The sequence below is a fragment of the Hyla sarda genome, chromosome 11 (assembly GCF_029499605.1).
Source record: "Hyla sarda isolate aHylSar1 chromosome 11, aHylSar1.hap1, whole genome shotgun sequence".
In the NCBI taxonomy this organism is placed as follows: domain Eukaryota; kingdom Metazoa; phylum Chordata; class Amphibia; order Anura; family Hylidae; genus Hyla; species Hyla sarda.
Window position 1 is genome coordinate 2,040,969 of NC_079199.1, and position 18,449 is coordinate 2,059,417.

The 18,449-nt window shown below is 42.6% G+C and overlaps 1 long non-coding RNA gene across 1 annotated transcript; it reads left to right on the forward strand.

Moving 5' to 3' along the window:
• Nucleotides 1-7,915: 7,915 nt before the first annotated feature.
• Nucleotides 7,916-15,950, forward strand: LOC130295872 (uncharacterized). The gene is made up of 3 exons (XR_008849032.1): nt 7,916-7,997; nt 14,478-14,585; nt 15,404-15,950. It is a non-coding gene; the product is annotated as an uncharacterized LOC130295872 (long non-coding RNA).
• The last annotated feature ends 2,499 nt before the right edge of the window (nt 15,951-18,449 follow it).

Below are 18,449 nucleotides of genomic sequence, written 5' to 3' on the forward strand. Positions count from 1 at the left end.
GTCCCGGCGCGCGCGGCCCCGCTCCTTAGGGCGCGCGCGCGCCGGGTCCTTGCGATTTAAAGGGCCGGTGCGCCACTGATTGGCGCATGAGGTTTTAATCAGTACTTTCACCTGTGCACTTCCCTACTTATACCTCACTTCCCCTGCACTCCCTTGCCGGATCTTGTTGCCATTGTGCCAGTGAAAGCGTTTCCTTGTGTGTTCCTAGCCTGTGTTCCAGACCTCCTGCCGTTGCCCCTGACTACGATCCTTGCTGCCTGCCCTGACCTTCTGCTACGTCCGACCTTGCTCTTGTCTACTCCCTTGTCCCGCGCTTATCTCAGCAGTCAGAGAGGTTGAGCCGTTGCCGGTGGATACGACCTGGTTGCTACCGCCGCTGCAAGACCATCCCGCTTTGCGGCGGGCTCTGGTGAATACCAGTAGCAACTTAGAACCGGTCCACCGACACGGTCCACGCCAATCCCTCTCTGGCACAGAGGATCCACCTCCAGCCAGCCGAATCGTGACAAGTGGCTTCTGTCTTGTGGACTCCGAAGTGTCCCAACTGATCATGGTAGGCATTGAGGACCATCACCACGTCCCTTCGAGGAACCAGGATCTGATGAAGTCGTTCGCCTGAAACTGGATCCAAAGAGTTTCGGTACAACAGTCCCTTGTGCAGGAACAGTCAATTGCAGGTGTACAAATCTTCCTGGACTTTCTTGGACCTAGATTCGCCCTCTTTAAGGGTAATTACAGTATTCTGACTCACAAATCTCTGGTAGAATGGGGGTATCTCCACGTCTTCTCACTCGTCTTCCACAGGTGTTTCCTCACCGGGGGCCATCCGAGATAGTACATCAGCATTGAGATTGGACTTGCTGCTTCTGTACTTGATGGTGAAGTCATAACTGGCCAACCATGAAGCCCACCGCTGCTCAATGGCACCCAGTTTGGCTGTGTTCAGGTGGGCCAACGGATCCAATTGACAGTGAATGGTGTGGCAGCCAAGTAATCTTTAAACTTCTCAGTCACAGCCAATTTAAGGGCAAGGAGTTCCACCTTGAAGGAGCTGTAATTGGCACAATTTTTTTTCTGCTCTGTGCAGATTATGACTGGCATCACCCGATCATGTCCTTCCTGGACTTGGGATAGGACCACACTCAAAACTTTGAAGCTGGCATCGGTATACAACCGGAATGGGGAATCTAACCATTAATTATAAAACATGAAGCAGTTATTCTTGAGGATGAGCTCCAGTCCTTCTTTGACAAAAATCACATAATTCTCACTTTTGTCTGTAGAGTTCAGAAATTTCTGAAAATTGCTGAAGCTTCATTTTTTCTTCTTGCCATATATAACTACTATAATACTGCTCCTATGTAAAAGAATATAACTACTATAATACTGCTCCTATATACAAGAATATAACAACTATAATACGGCCTCCTATATACAAGAATATAACTACTATAATACTGCTCCTATATACAAGAATATAACTACTATTACACTGCCTCCTATATACAAGAATATAACTACTATAATACTGCTCCTATATACAAGAATATAACTACTATAATACTGCTCCTATATACAAGAATATAACTACTATAATACTGCTCCTATATATAAGAATATAACTACTATAATACTGCTCCTATATACAAGAATATAACTACTATAATACTGCCCCCTATATACAAGAATATAACTACTATAATACTGCTCCTATATATAAGAATATAACTACTATAATACTGCTCCTATATACAAGAATATAACTACTATAATACTGCCCCCTATATACAAGAATATAACTACTGGTGTGGTGCTGTGCGGTGTCCGTTGCTGTCGTGGCGCCGTGTCTGCGGGGGGGTGCGGCCCATAGACTGGTTTGAGTGGCATTGGGGCCGCTCTGCCGGTGGGTCGTTCCCCCCCTGTGGGCATTGGTGTCGCGGCGGTGGTGGTCGCCGCTCGGTGCTGCGCCATTTTATGCGAGGGACGTTAGGGACCCACTCTAAATAGGTGGCCTTGACGTGGCGAGTGGGCTTGTACTTTTTGATCAAAAATGTATACTAACAACCTGTTAGTTTTTGATATTATGCTGAGAAGCAATCAGATCATTATACAAGATTGTAGATGTGCACCATGTCTGTTTTTCTACCCGAATTCATAACTACTATAATACTGCTTCCTATATATAAGAATATAATTACTATAATACTGCTCCTATATATAAGAATATAACTACTATAATACTGCTTCCTATATATAAGAATATAACTACTATAATACTGCTCCTATATATAAGAATATAACTACTATTATACTGTCTCCTATATACAAGAATATAACTACTATACTACTGATCCTATATACAAGAATATAACTACTATAATACTTCTCTGGGCCCCTCAGTGTTGTGTTCCTCTCTTTCCTTGGTTCCTATTGTGACTGAATAAATAATGTTCTGGATACATTTTTATATTAATCTATAACTTAGCATGACTCCTTTCGCTGGCAGCGTTTGATTTTTAATGACATTAAAATAGAAGATGGGGGAGATCTGTCCTGACACCGACTGTCACTCGGCAATTACAGCGAGAACGCGACTCAAGAAGCTTGATGTACGGAGAGAAGATTGAAGCGTCTTGGAATAGAACAGACACCGCGCAGAATCTCCTGAAATTTTTGATCTTCGTTTCTTTGCTCTTAAAAATTGTTGTTTTCATCATTTTTTGGAAAAGCTAAGTGAAAACTAATAAAGTAAGGAAAGAGGACAAACTAATCTGCAAGACTCTCAACTGTGTATCCAAGCCAACCATGTGTGATACCGTCTAAGCCTTTCATGTGTGATACCGTCTAAGCCTTTCATGTGTGATACAGTCTAAGCCTTTCATGTGTGATACAGTCTAAGCCTTTCATGTGTGATACCGTCTAAGCCTTTCATGTGTGATACAGTCTAAGCCTTTCATGTGTGATACAGTCTAAGCCTATCATGTGTGATACCGTCTAAGCCTATCATGTGTGATACAGTCTAAGCCTATCATGTGTGATACTGTCTAAGCCTATCATGTGTGATACAGTCTAAGCCTTTCATGTTTGATACAGTCTAAGCCTTTCATGTGTGATACAGTCTAAGCCTTTCATGTTTGACACAGTCTAAGCCTATCATGTGTGATACAGTCTAAGCCTTTCATGTGTGATACAGTCTAAGCCTATCATGTGTGATACAGTCTAAGCCTTTCATGTTTGATACAGTCTAAGCCTATCATGTGTGATACTATCTAAGCCTTTCATGTTTGATACAGTCTAAGCCTATGATGTGTGGTATTATCTAAGCCTATCATGTGTGATACTATCTAAACCTATCATGTGTGATATTATCTAAGCCTATCGCGTGTGATACTATCTAAGCCTATCATGTGTGGTACAGTCTAAGCCTATCATGTGTGGTACAGTCTAAGCCTATCATGTGTGATACAGTCTAAGCCTATCATGTGTGATACTATCTAAGCCTATCATGTGTGATATTATCTAAGCCTATCATGTGTGATATTATCTAAGCCTATCATGTGTGATACTATCTAAGCCTATCATGTGTGATACAGTCTAAGCCTATCATGTGTGATACTATCTAAGCCTATCATGTGTGATACAGTCTAAGCCTATCATGTGTGGTACAGTCTAAGCCTATCATGTGTGGTACAGTCTAAGCCTATGATGTGTGATACTATCTAAGCCTATCATGTGTGATACAGTCTAAGCCTATCATGTGTGATACCGTCTAAGCCTATCATGTGTGGTACAGTCTAAGCCTATGATGTGTGATACTATCTAAGCCTATCATGTGTGATACTATCTAAGCCTTTCATGTGTGATACAGTCTAAGCCTATGATGTGTGATACTATCTAAGCCTATCATGTGTGATACTATCTAAGCCTATCATGTGTGATACTATCTAAGCCTATCATGTGTGGTACTATCTAAGCCTATCATGTGTGATATTATCTAAGCCTATCATGTGTGATATTATCTAAGCCTATCATGTGTGATACTATCTAAGCCTATCATGTGTGATATTATCTAAGCCTATCATGTGTGATACTATCTAAGCCTATCATGTGTGATACAGTCTAAGCCTATCATGTGTGGTACAGTCTAAGCCTATGATGTGTGATACTATCTAAGCCTATCATGTGTGATACTATCTAAGCCTATCATGTGTGATACTATCTAAGCCTATCATGTGTGGTACAGTCTAAGCCTATCATGTGTGGTACAGTCTAAGCCTATGATGTGTGATACTATCTAAGCCTATCATGTGTGATACAGTCTAAGCCTATCATGTGTGATACAGTCTAAGCCTATCATGTGTGATACTATCTAAGCCTATCATGTGTGATACTATCTAAGCCTATCATGTGTGGTACAGTTTAAGCCTATCATGTGTGGTACAGTCTAAGCCTATCATGTGTGGTACAGTCTAAGCCTATGATGTGTGATACAGTCTAAGCCTATCGCGTGTGATACTATCTAAGCCTATCATGTGTGATACTATCTAAGCCTATCATGTGTGATACAGTCTAAGCCTATCATGTGTGATACAGTCTAAGCCTATCATGTGTGATACCGTCTAAGCCTATCATGTGTGATACCGTCTAAGCCTATCATGTGTGATACTATCTAAGCCTATCATGTGTGATACTATCTAAGCCTATCATGTGTGATACTATCTAAGCCTATCATGTGTGATACTATCTAAGCCTATCATGTGTGATACTATCTAAGCCTATCATGTGTGATACAGTCTAAGACTATCATTAGTGGTATCAAACTGTGGTTTTCCGGATGTTGCAAAACTTGAATTCCCAGCATACTCGGACAGCCAATTGCAGGTAGATAGTGTAGGCATGTAGGTAGGTGTGCAGGTAGGTAGGCAGGTAGGGGTGCAGGCAGGCAAATAGGTAGGTATGCGGGCAGGTAGGTAGGTATTTGTGTAGGCATATAGGGAAACAGTGTGGGAATTTAGATAGACAGTCAAGGTCAGTTGTTCTTAACCTTTTTCGCGACTGTTCCCCCAAGGGGTGAAAGTAGGTCCATGGGTACCCCTTGCGTGGAATTTTCGCGTCAGGGGTACCCGCGGACAAAACCCCTTGGTGTACCCCTTGCTGTACTCCTCTGCCATGCTCGGTTTACCCTCTGCACGCCGCATGGGATGACATCCTCTCATTGTGCGCAGCATGCTAGGTAAGCAGAGAGAGAGCGCCCCCTGTGTACAGTACAGAAACAAGAACTCCAGGACCGGGTGTGATGCGTACAGGGTTCACTCATTTTAACATCTTGGAGGTGGGGGATGCATGTGATCAGAATCCCCTGCCCGTGGCTGAGATTTGGATTTTTCTACCCCCCCCCCACCCCCACCGCCGATGCCCTAAGACAGCTGCCTTAGCTGCTTTATGGTATCGCCGGCCCTGATACTGTCTGCTGAGCTGTGTATCTAATTCTATTATGTGTGATACCCCATGTGAGCTGCTCTATCTAAGCATTTCATGTGTTATATTTTCTGTTGGGCAGCTGTATCTAAGCCTTTCATGTGTGATACTGTCTGTTGAGCTGCTGCATCTAAGCCTTTCATGTGTGATACTGTCTGTTGAGCTGCTGTATCTAAGCCTTTCATGTGTGATATTGTCTGTTGAGCTGCTGTATCCAAGTCTTTCATATGCTATACTGTCTGTTGAGCTGCTGTATCTAAGTCTTTCATATGTTATACATTCTGTTGGGCAGCTGTATCTAAGCCTTTCATATGTGATACTGTCTGTTGGGCAGCTGTATCTAAGTCTTTCATATGTTATACTTTCTGTTGGGCATCTGTATCTAAGTCTTTCATATGTGATACTGTCTGTTGAGCTGCTGTATCTAAGTCTTTCATATGTTATACTGTCTGTTGGGCAGCTGTATCTAAGTCTTTCATGTGTGATACTGTCTGTTGAGCTGCTGAATCTAAGTCTTTCATATGCTATACTGTCTGTTGAGCTGCTGTATCTAAGTCTTTCCTATGTGATACTGTCTGTTGGGCAGCTGTATCTAAGTCTTTCATGTGTGATACTGTCTGTTGAGCTGCTGTATCTAACCCTTTCATGTGTGATACTGTCTGTTGAGCTGCTGTATCTAAGCCTTTCATGTGTGATACTGTCTGTTGAGCTGCTGTATCTAAGCCTTTTATGTGTGATACTGTATGTTGAGCTGCTGTATCTAAGTCTTTCATATGTGATACTGTCTGTTGAGCTGCTGTATCTAAGTCTTTCATATGTTATATTTTCTGTTGGGCAGCTGTATCTAAGCCTTTCATGTGTGATACTGTCTGTTGAGCTGCTGTATCTAAGCCTTTCATGTGTGATACTGTCTGTTGAGCTGCTGTATCCAAGTCTTTCATATGCTATACTGTCTGTTGAGCTGCTGTATCTAAGTCTTTCATATGTTATACATTCTGTTGGGCAGCTGTATCTAAGCCTTTCATATGTGATACTGTCTGTTGGGCAGCTGTATCTAAGCCTTTCATATGTGATACTGTCTGTTGAGCTACTGTATCTAAGTCTTTCATATGTTATACTTTCTGTTGGGCAGCTGTATCTAAGTCTTTCATATGTGATACTGTCTGTTGAGCTGCTGTATCTAAGCCTTTCATATGTTATACTGTCTGTTGGGCAGCTGTATCTAAGTCTTTCATGTGTGATACTGTCTGTTGAGCTGCTGAATCTAAGTCTTTCATATGCTATACTGTCTGTTGAGCTGCTGTATCTAAGCCTTTCATGTGTGATACTGTCTGTTGAGCTGCTGTATCTAAGCCTTTCATGTGTGATACTGTCTGTTGAGCTGCTGTATCTAAGTCTTTCATATGCTATACTGTCTCTTGAGCTGCTGTATCTAAGCCTTTCATGTGTGATACTGTCTGTTGAGCTGCTGTATCTAAGCCTTTCATGTGTGATACTGTCTGTTGAGCTGCTGTATCTAAGTCTTTCATGTGTGATACTGTCTGTTGGGCAGCTGTATCTAAGTCTTTCATATGTTATACTGTCTGTTGAGCTGCTGTATCTAAGCCTTTCATGTGTGATACTGTCTGTTGAGCTGCTGTATCTAAGTCTTTCATATGCTATACTGTCTGTTGAGCTGCTGTATCTAAGCCTTTCATGTGTGATACTGTCTGTTGGGCAGCTGTATCTAAGTCTTTCATATGCTATACTGTCTGTTGAGCTGCTGTATCTAAGTCTTTCATATGCTATACTGTCTGTTGAGCTGCTGTATCTAACCCTTTCATATGCTATACTGTCTGTTGAGCTGCTGTATCTAAGTCTTTCATGTGTGATACTGTCTGTTGGGCAGCTGTATCTAAGTCTTTCATATGTTATACTGTCTGTTGAGCTGCTGTATCTAAGCCTTTCATGTGTGATACTGTCTGTTGAGCTGCTGTATCTAAGTCTTTCATATGCTATACTGTCTGTTGAGCTGCTGTATCTAAGTCTTTCATGTGTGATACTGTCTGTTGAGCTGCTGCATCTAAGTCTTTCATATGCTATACTGTCTGTTGAGCTGCTGTATCTAAGTCTTTCATATGCTATACTGTCTGTTGAGCTGCTGTATCTAAGTCTTTCATGTGTGATACTGTCTGTTGGGCAGCTGTATCTAAGTCTTTCATATGTTATACTGTCTGTTGAGCTGCTGTATCTAAGCCTTTCATGTGTGATACTGTCTGTTGAGCTGCTGTATCTAAGTCTTTCATATGCTATACTGTCTGTTGAGCTGCTGTATCTAAGCCTTTCATGTGTGATACTGTCTGTTGGACAGCTGTATCTAAGTCTGTCTCTGATGAGTCTCTCTACAGTTCCCAGGTTGACACATTCGCCTTCATTTTCCGCTTTTTCCGGCAGACATTGTAGATATCAGTAAATCTGGATGAATGGCGTTGCGCCGGCGGTGACATACAGCAGTGACCTTCACGGATAGATTTTGAGCCGTACGTATAATAAGCGATTTTATTCCCTATATACGGGCACATGATGCCGCTGCTCCCCCGGATATCGCTGCCACAATTCTGTTTTATTGTCGGCCTCTCAGGTGTATATAGAAATCTGTAAAGCTCTAAAAACGTTTCATGGGTCAGAAAAAAAGTAAAAAGCCCAAACTCCTAAAAACAAAATAAAAAAGAATATTGCCGACCCTAAATAGCGTCAGGCAGCCGCGCGCGCCAAAGTGGTTTTTTAGGAGAAGCCAATTGAGAGGAAGTCATGCAGGAAGGAACCCGCGATTGGTTTTGGTTGTTAAGATCGTGATCAATAAAACATAGAAATAAAAAAGACAAAAATAAAATGAGCACAAAAAGCTGCGAAGCGGAAACATTTATAGAAAGAGCAGAGTGTGCACGTGTGTGAGTGCATGTGTGTATGAGTGTGTGAGTCTGTGTGTATGTGTGTGTGAGTGCATGTGTGTATGAGTGTGTGTGAGTGCATGTGTGTATGTGAGTGTAAGTGTATGTGTGTGTGAGTGCATGTGTGTATGTGTGTGTGAGTGCATGTGTGTATATGAGTGTAAGTGCATGTGTGTATGTGAGTGTAAGTGCATGTGTGTGTGAGTGCATGTGTGTATGTGTATGTGAGTGCATGTGTGTATGTGTGTGTGTATGTGTGTGTGAGTGCATGTGTGTGTGTGTGTGTGAGTGCTGTGTGTATGTGTGTGTGAGTGCATGTGTGTGTGAGTGCTGTGTGTATGTGTGTGTGAGTGCATGTGTATGTGAGTGCATGTGTGTATGTATGTGTGTGTGTATGTGTGTGTGAGTGCATGTGTGTATGTGTGTGTGAGTGCTGTGTGTATGTGTGTGTGAGTGCATGTGTGTGTGAGTGCTGTGTGTATGTGTGTGTGAGTGCATGTGTATGTGAGTGCATGTGTGTATGTGTGTGTATGTGTGTGTGAGTGCATGTGTGTATGTGTGTGTGAGTGCTGTGTGTATGTGTGTGTGAGTGCATGTGTGTGTGAGTGCATGTGTGTGTGAGTGCTGTGTGTATGTGTGTGTGAGTGCGTGTGTGTGTATGTGTGAGTGCCTGTGTGTATGTGTGTGTGAGTGCGTGTGTGTGTATGTGTGAGTGCTTGTGTGTGTGTGAGTGCATGTGTGTATGTGTGTGTGTGTGTGAGTGCATGTGTGTATGTGTGTGTGAGTGCGTGTGTGTATGTGTGTGTGAGTGCTGTGTGTGTGAGTGCTGTGTATATGTGTATGTGTGTGAGTGCGTGTGTGTGTGTATGTGTGTGTGCATGCGTGCATATGTGCCTGTGTATGTGACTAAGAGTGCATGTGTGTGCGTGTATATGTGTGTGTCTGTGTGAGTGTGTGCCTTTCTGTATGCGTTTATGTGTGGGTGTGTTTCTGCATGTGTGTGTGTGTGTTTGTGTGAGTGAGCATGTGACTGTGTATGTGTTTATGTGTGTTGAGTGAGGCATGGGGGGGGGGGGGGGTATGAGTGCAGTCTCCGCGTACATAATGCACTTATACAACACCCATACAGTGCACATACAACACCTATACAGCACACATACAACACCCATACAGTGCACATACAACACCCATACAGTGCACATACAACACCCATACAGTGCACATACAGCACCCATACAGTGCACATACAACACCCATACAGTGCACATACAAAACCCATACAGTGCACATACAAAACCCATACAGCACACATACAACACCCATACAGCACACATACAACACCCATACAGTGCACATACAACACCCATACAGCACACATACAACACCCATACAGTGCACATACAACACCTATACAGCACACATACAACACCCATACAGTGGACATACAACACCCATACAGTGCACATACAACACCTATACAGCACACATACAACACCCATACAGCACACATACAACACCACTGTTCCCCAATGTATTGTGCCCTCTCCAATGTGCTGTGCCACTGCCCCTGAGTATAGTGTGCCTCTATCCCCAATATACTGTGCCTCTATCCCCATTATACTGTGCCCTCTCCAATGTGATGTGCCACTGCCCCTGAACATAGTGTGCCACTGTCCAGTATATACTCTGCCTCTATCCCCAATATACTGTGCCTCTTTCTCGCAATATGCTGTGCCTCTATATTTAATATACTGTGCCTCTATCCCCAATATACTGTGTCTCTATCCCCCAATATACTGTGCCTCTATCCCCAATATACTGTGCATCTATCCACCAATATACTGTGCCTCTATCCCCCAATATACTGTGCATCTATCCACCAATATACTGTGCCTCTATTACCCAATATACTGTGCATCTATCCACCAATATACTGTGCCTCTATCCCCAATATACTGTGCCCTCTCCAATGTGCTGTGCCACTGCTCCTGAATATAGTGTGCCACTGTCCAGTATATACTGTGCCTCTATCCCCAATATACTGTGCCTCTATCTTGCCATATGCTGTTCCTCTATACTCAATATACTGTGCCTCTATCCCCCAATATACTGTGCCTCTATCCCCAATATACTGTGCCTTTATCCCCAAATATACTGTGCCTCTATCCCCAATATACTGTGCCTCTATCCCCAACATACTGTGTCTCAATCCCCAGTATACTGTGCCTCTATCCCCAATATACTGTGCCTCTATCCCCAATATACTGTGCCTCTATCCCCAAAATACTGTGCCTCTATCCCCAAAATACTGTTCCTCTATCCCCAAAATACTGTGCCTCTATTGCCTAATATACTGTGCCTCTGTCCCCCAATATACTGTGCCTTTATCCCCCAATATACTGTGCCTCTATCCCCAACATACTGTGCCTCTATCCCCAACATACTGTGTCTCTATCCCCAGTATACCGTGCCTCTATCCCCAATATACTGTGCCTCTATCCCCAATATACTGTGCCTCTATCCCCAAAATACTGTGCCTCTACCCCCAATATACTGTGCCTCTATCCCCAATATGCTGTGCCTCTATCCCCAATATGCTGTGCCTCTATCCCCAATATACTCTGCCTCTATCCCCCAATATACTGTGCCTCTATCCCCACTATACTGTGCCTCTATCCCCAAATATACTGTGCCTCTATCCCCAATATACTGTGCCTCTATCCCCAACATACTGTGTCTCAATCCCCAGTATACTGTGCCTCTATCCCCAATATACTGTGCCTCTATCCCCAATATACTGTGCCTCTATCCCCAAAATACTGTTCCTCTATCCCCAAAATACTGTGCCTCTATCCCCAATATGCTGTGCCTCTATCCCCAATATGCTGTGCCTCTATCCCTAATATACTCTGCCTCTATCCCCAAAAATACTGTGCCTCTATCCCCAATATACTGTGTCTCGATCCCCAATACACTGTGCCTCTGTCCCCAAATATACTGTGCCTCTGTCCCCAATATACTGTGCATCTATCCACCAATATACTGTGCCTCTATTACCCAATAAACTGTGTATCTATCCACCAATATACTGTGCCTCTATCCCCAATATACTGTGCTCTCTCCAATGTGCTGTGCCACTGCCCCTGAATATAGTGTGCCACTGTCCAGTATATACTGTGCCTCTATCCCCAATATACTGTGCCTCTATCTTGCAATATGCTGTGCCTCTATACTCAATATACTGTGCCTCTATCCCCCAATATACTGTGCCTCTATCCCCAATATACTGTGCCTCTATCCCCAAATATACTGTGCCTCTATCCCCAATATACTGTGCCTCTATCCCCAACATACTGTGTCTCTATCCCCAGTATACTGTGCCTCTATCCCCAATATACTTTGCCTCTATCCCCAATATACTGTGCCTCTATCCCCAAAATACTGTGCCTCTATCCCCAAAATACTGTGCCTCTATTGCCTAATATACTGTGCCTCTGTCCCCCAATATACTGTGCCTCTATCCCCCAATATACTGTGCCTCTATCCCCAACATACTGTGCCTCTATCCCCAACATACTGTGCCTCTATCCCCAACATACTGTGTCTCTATCCCCAGTATACTGTGCCTCTATCCCCAATATACTGTGCCTCTATCCCCCCAATATACTGTGCCTCTATCCCCAAAATACTGTGCCTCTATCCCCAAAATACTGTGCCTCTATCCCCAATATACTGTGCCTCTATCCCCAATATACGGTGTCTCTATCCCCAGTATACTGTGCCTCTATCCCCAATATACTGTGCCTCTATCCCCAATATACTGTGCCTCTATCCCCAAAATACTGTGCCTCTATCCCCAAAATACTGTGCCTCTATTGCCTAATATACTGTGCCTCTGTCCCCCAATATACTGTGCCTCTATCCCCAACATACTGTGCCTCTATCCCCAACATACTGTGTCTCTATCCCCAGTATACTGTGCCTCTATCCCCAATATACTGTGCCTCTATCCCCCCAATATACTGTGGCTCTATCCCCAAAATACTGTGCCTCTATCCCCAAAATACAGTGCCTCTATCCCCAATATACTGTGCCTCTATCCCCAATATACTGTGCCTCTACCCCCAATATACTGTGCCTCTACCCCCAATATACTGTGCCTCTACCCCCAATATACTGTGCCTCTATCCCCAATATACTGTGTCTCTATCCCCAATATGCTGTGCCTCTATCCCCAATATACTGTGTCTCTATCCAAAATATACTGTGCCTCTGTCCCCAAATATACTGTGCCTCTATCCCCAATATACTGTGCCTCTATCCCCAATATACTGTGTCTCTATCCCCAATATACTGTGCCTCTGTCCCCAAATATACTGTGCCGCTATCCCCAAATATACTGTGTCTCTATCCCCAATATGCTGTGCCTCTATCCCCAATATACTAAGTCGCTATTCCAAATATACTGTGCCTCTGTCCCCAAATATACTGTGCCTCTATCCCCAATGTACTGTGCCTCTATCCCCAATATACTGTGCCTCTATCCCCAATATGCTGTGCCTCTATCCCCAATATACTGTGCCTCTATCCCCAATATACTGTGCCCTCTCCAATGTGCTATGCCACTGCCCCTGAATATAGTGTGCCACTGTCCAGTATATACTGTGCCTCTATCCACAATATACTGTGCCTCTATTTCCCAATATACTGTGCCTCTATTCCCAATGTACTCTGCCTCTATCACCAATATAATGTGCATCTATCCCCAATATACTGTGTCTCTATCCCCAATATACTGTGCCTCTATCCCCCAACATGCTGTGCCTCTATCCCCAATATACTGTGCCTCTATCCCCAATATACTGTGCCTCTATCCCCAATATACTGTGCCTTTATCCCCAATATACTGTGCCTCTATCCCCAATATACTGTGCCTCTATCTCCAATATACTATGCCTCTATCCCCCAATATGCTGTGCCTCTATCCTCAATATACTGTGCCTCAATTCCCAAATATACTGTGCCTCTATCCCCAATATACTGTGCCTCTATCCCCAATATACTGTGCCTCTATCCCCAATATACTGTGCCTCTATCCCCTATATACTGTGCCTCTATCCCCTATATACTGTGCCTCTATCCCCCAATATACTCTGCCTCTATCCCCAATATACTGTGCCTCTATCTCCCAATATACTGTGCCTCTATTCCCCAATATACTGTGCCTCTATCCCCGAATATACTGTGCCTCTATCTCCAATATACTATGCCTCTATCCCCCAATATGCAGTGCCTTTATCCCAAATATACTGTGCCTCTATCCCCAATATACTGTTACTCTATCTCCCAATATACTGTTACTATATCACCCAATATACTGTTACTCTATCTCCCAATATACTGTGCCTCTATCCCCTATATACTGTGCCTCTATTCCCTATATACCGTGCCTCTATCCCCCAATATACTGTGCCTCTATCCCCCAATATACTGTGCCTCTATCCCACAATATACTGTGCCTCTATATCCCAATATACTGTGCCTCTATCCCCCAATATACTTTGCCTCTATCCCCGATATGCTGTGCCTCTATCCCCAATATACCGTGCCTCTATCCCCAATATACCGTGCCTCTATCCCCAATATACTGTGCCTCTATCCCCATTATACTGTGCCTCTATCCCCAATATACTGTGCCTATATCCCCAATATACTGTTTCTCTATCCCCAATATTCTGTGCCTCTATCCCCAATATACCGTGCCTCTATCCCCAATATACTGTGACTCTATCCCCAATATGCTGTGCCTATATCCCCAATATACTGTGTCTCTATGCCCAATATACTGTGCCTCTATCCCCAATATACTGTGACTCTATCCCCAATATAATGTGCCTATGTCCTCAATATACTGTGTCTCTATACTCAACATACTGTGCCTCTATCCCCAAAATATTGTGCCTCTATCTCCAATATACTGTGCCTCTATCCCCAATATACTGTGCCTCTATCCCCAATATACTGTGCCTCTATCCCCAATATACTGTGCCTCTATCCCCCTATATACAGTGCCTCAAGAGATCCTAAGGTTCCAATGGTTTCTACATCTTAAAGACACAGATACAATAGAATCTCAAGACTTCAGATGTCTCCACCTATCACCTCCTTGATCCGGCTGTAGGTAGAAGAATTTCCAGCAGCCTTTTGTGGCAGAGGGGCCCATGGGCTATGGGGTCCTAACGTAACTGCAACCCCTATAGTTACACCACTGGCTACATATACTTCACTGTTCCTCAGTTACATCATGTCTTGCACTCTGGTCAGTGTTGGGGCCTCCTGTCAGTTTTGGGGCCCCGCAGCCTTCTTATCAGTGTTAGGGCCCCCCAGCCTCACAGTCAGTGTTGGGACCTCCTGGTCAGTATTAGGGACCCCTTAGCCTTTCAGTCAGTGTTGGGGCCCTCTGGTCAGTATTAGGGACCCCTCAGCCTCTCAGTCAGTGTTGGGCCCCCTGGTCAGTGTTGGGGCCCCCTGGTCAGTGTTGGGGCCCTCTGGTCAGTATTAGGGACCCCTCAGCCTCTTAGTCAGTGTTGGGCCCCCCTGGTCAGTGTTGGGGCCCCCTGGTCAGTGTTGGGGCCCTCTGGTCAGTATTAGGGACCCCTCAGCTTCTCAGTCAGTGTTGGGCCCCCCTGGTCAGTGTTGGGGCCCCCTGGTCAGTGTTGGAGCCCTCTGGTCGGTATTAGGGCCCCTTTTGCCCCCTTCCTGAGATCACACAATGGCTCCTCTCGCTCCGGTGAGCTGATGCGGTTGGACAGACGGGGATCTGTTGTCTCATGCGGTTACTCTGACACTGAAGGAATTCTCCCGCTTCCCCGGTGACAGCGCGTTCTCCTTTGAAGTGAGGGCGGCCGGTCAGGATTAGGGCGCAGGGCGGATTATCACAGGTCTTGGCTCCTGTGTTTCCAAACACAACTAACAATTCACATCTCGCTTGTTAGATCAGATCGCGCCACTGGGCCGGAACGGACAAGAAACCGCGTGACTACTGGATGCGCAAATTATAAAATATCCTGCAACCGAGAGAAATCCCCAGAACATCTGTCCTGGAGACGACGACTTATTCAGAGTCAATTCACACAATTCAGTTACTTCTGGGAAAACTGTGTAAAGCAGAGTCACCATTAAGGGAGGCTCCTGCTCTTATGGCAACATGGCGGGGTCATCTATGGGGGGAGGAGATAAATATGGATTTTTCTTATATCAGGCCCATCTGACATTAAAAAATAAAATAAATCCAGAAACCCCCACCCATGATGTATGTATGGGGGGGGGGGTCCAAGAGGCGACCTAGAAGAACATCAAGACAAGACAAGCAGGAGAACAGGGACAATGTGTATTGGATAGACAGCACCTAAAGAGAGCGAGATGTGATGTCATCATTATAGTGTATATAGATCATGTACTGTGTGATGTCATCATTATAGTGTATATAGATCCTGTACTGTGTGATGTCATCATTATAGTGTATATAGATCCTGTACTGTGTGATGTCATCATTATAGTGTATATAGATCCTGTACTGTGTGATGTCATCATTATAGTGTATATAGATCCTGTACTGTGTGATGTCATCATTATAGTGTATATAGATCCTGTACTGTGTGATGTCATCATTATAGTGTATATAGATCCTGTACTGTGTGATGTCATCATTATACTGTATATAGATCCTGTACTGTGTGATGTCATCATTATAGTGTATATAGATCCTGTACTGTGTGATGTCATCATTATAGTGTATATAGATCCTGTACTGTGTGATGTCATCATTATAGTATATATAGATCCTGTACTGTGTGATGTCATCATTATACTGTATATAGATCCTGTACTGTGTGATGTCATCATTATACTGTATATAGATCCTGTACTGTGTGATGTCATCATTATACTGTATATAGATCCTGTACTGTGTGATGTCATCATTATAGTGTATATATAGATCCTGTACTGTGTGATGTCATCATTATAGTGTATATAGATCCTGTACTGTGTGATGTCATCATTATAGTGTATATAGATCCTGTACTGTATGATGTCATCATTATACTGTATATATAGATCCTGTACTGTGTGATGTCATCATTATACTGTATATATAGATCCTGTACTGTGTGATGTCATCATTATACTGTATATATAGATCCTGTACTGTGTGATGTCATCTTTATACTGTATATAGATCCTGTACTGTGTGATGTCATCATTATACTGTATATACAGATCCTGTACTGTGTGATGTCATCATTATAGTGTATATAGATCCTGTACTGTGTGATGTCATCATTATAGTGTATATAGATCCTGTACTGTGTGATGTCATCATTATACTGTATATAGATCCTGTACTGTGTGATGTCATCATTATACTGTATATAGATCCTGTACTGTGTGATGTCATCATTATACTGTATATAGATCCTGTACTGTGTGATGTCATCATTATAGTGTATATATAGATCCTGTACTGTGTGATGTCATCATTATAGTGTATATAGATCCTGTACTGTGTGATGTCATCATTATAGTGTATATAGATCCTGTACTGTGTGATGTCATCATTATAGTGTATATATAGATCCTGTACTGTGTGATGTCATCATTATAGTGTATATAGATCCTGTACTGTGTGATGTCATCATTATAGTGTATATAGATCCTGTACTGTGTGATGTCATCATTATACTGTATATATAGATCCTGTACTGTGTGATGTCATCATTATACTGTATATATAGATCCTGTACTGTGTGATGTCATCATTATACTGTATATATAGATCCTGTACTGTGTGATGTCATCTTTATACTGTATATAGATCCTGTACTGTGTGATGTCATCATTATACTGTATATATAGATCCTGTACTGTGTGATGTCATCATTATAGTGTATATAGATCCTGTACTGTGTGATGTCATCATTATAGTGTATATAGATCCTGTACTGTGTGATGTCATCATTATAGTGTATATAGATCCTTTACTGTGTGATGTCATCATTATAGTGTATATAGATCCTGTACTGTGTGATGTCATCATTATACTGTATATATAGATCCTGTACTGTGTGATGTCATCTTTATACTGTATATAGTTCCTGTACTGTGTGATGTCATCATTATACTGTATATAGATCCTGTAGTGTGTGATGTCATCATTATACTGTATATAGATCCTGTAGTGTGTGATGTCATCATTATACTGTATATAGATCCTGTACTGTGTGATGTCATCATTATAGTATATATAGATCCTGTACTGTGTGATGTCATCATTATACTGTATATAGATCCTGTACTGTGTGATGTCATCATTATACTGTATATATAGATCCTGTACTGTGTGATGTCATCATTATAGTGTATATAGATCCTGTACTGTGTGATGTCATCATTATAGTGTATATATAGATCCTGTACTGTGCGATGTCATCATTATACTGTATGTAGATCCTGTACTGTGTGATGTCATCATTATAGTATATATAGATCCTGTACTGTGTGATGTCATCATTATAGTGTATATAGATCCTGTACTGTGGGATGTCATCATTATAGTGTATAGAGATCCTGTACTGTGTGATGTCATCATTATACTGTATATATAGATCCTGTAGTGTGTGATGTCATCATTATACTGTATATATAGATCCTGTACTGTGTGATGTCATCATTATAGTGTATATAGATCCTGTACTGTGTGATGTCATCATTATACTGTATATATAGATCCTGTATTGTGTGATGTCATCATTATACTGTATATATAGACCCTGTACTGTGTGATGTCATCATTATACTGTATATATAGATCCTGTACTGTGTGATGTCATCTTTATACTGTATATAGTTCCTGTACTGTGTGATGTCATCATTATACTGTATATAGATCCTGTAGTGTGTGATGTCATCATTATACTGTATATAGATCCTGTAGTGTGTGATGTCATCATTATACTGTATATAGATCCTGTACTGTGTGAT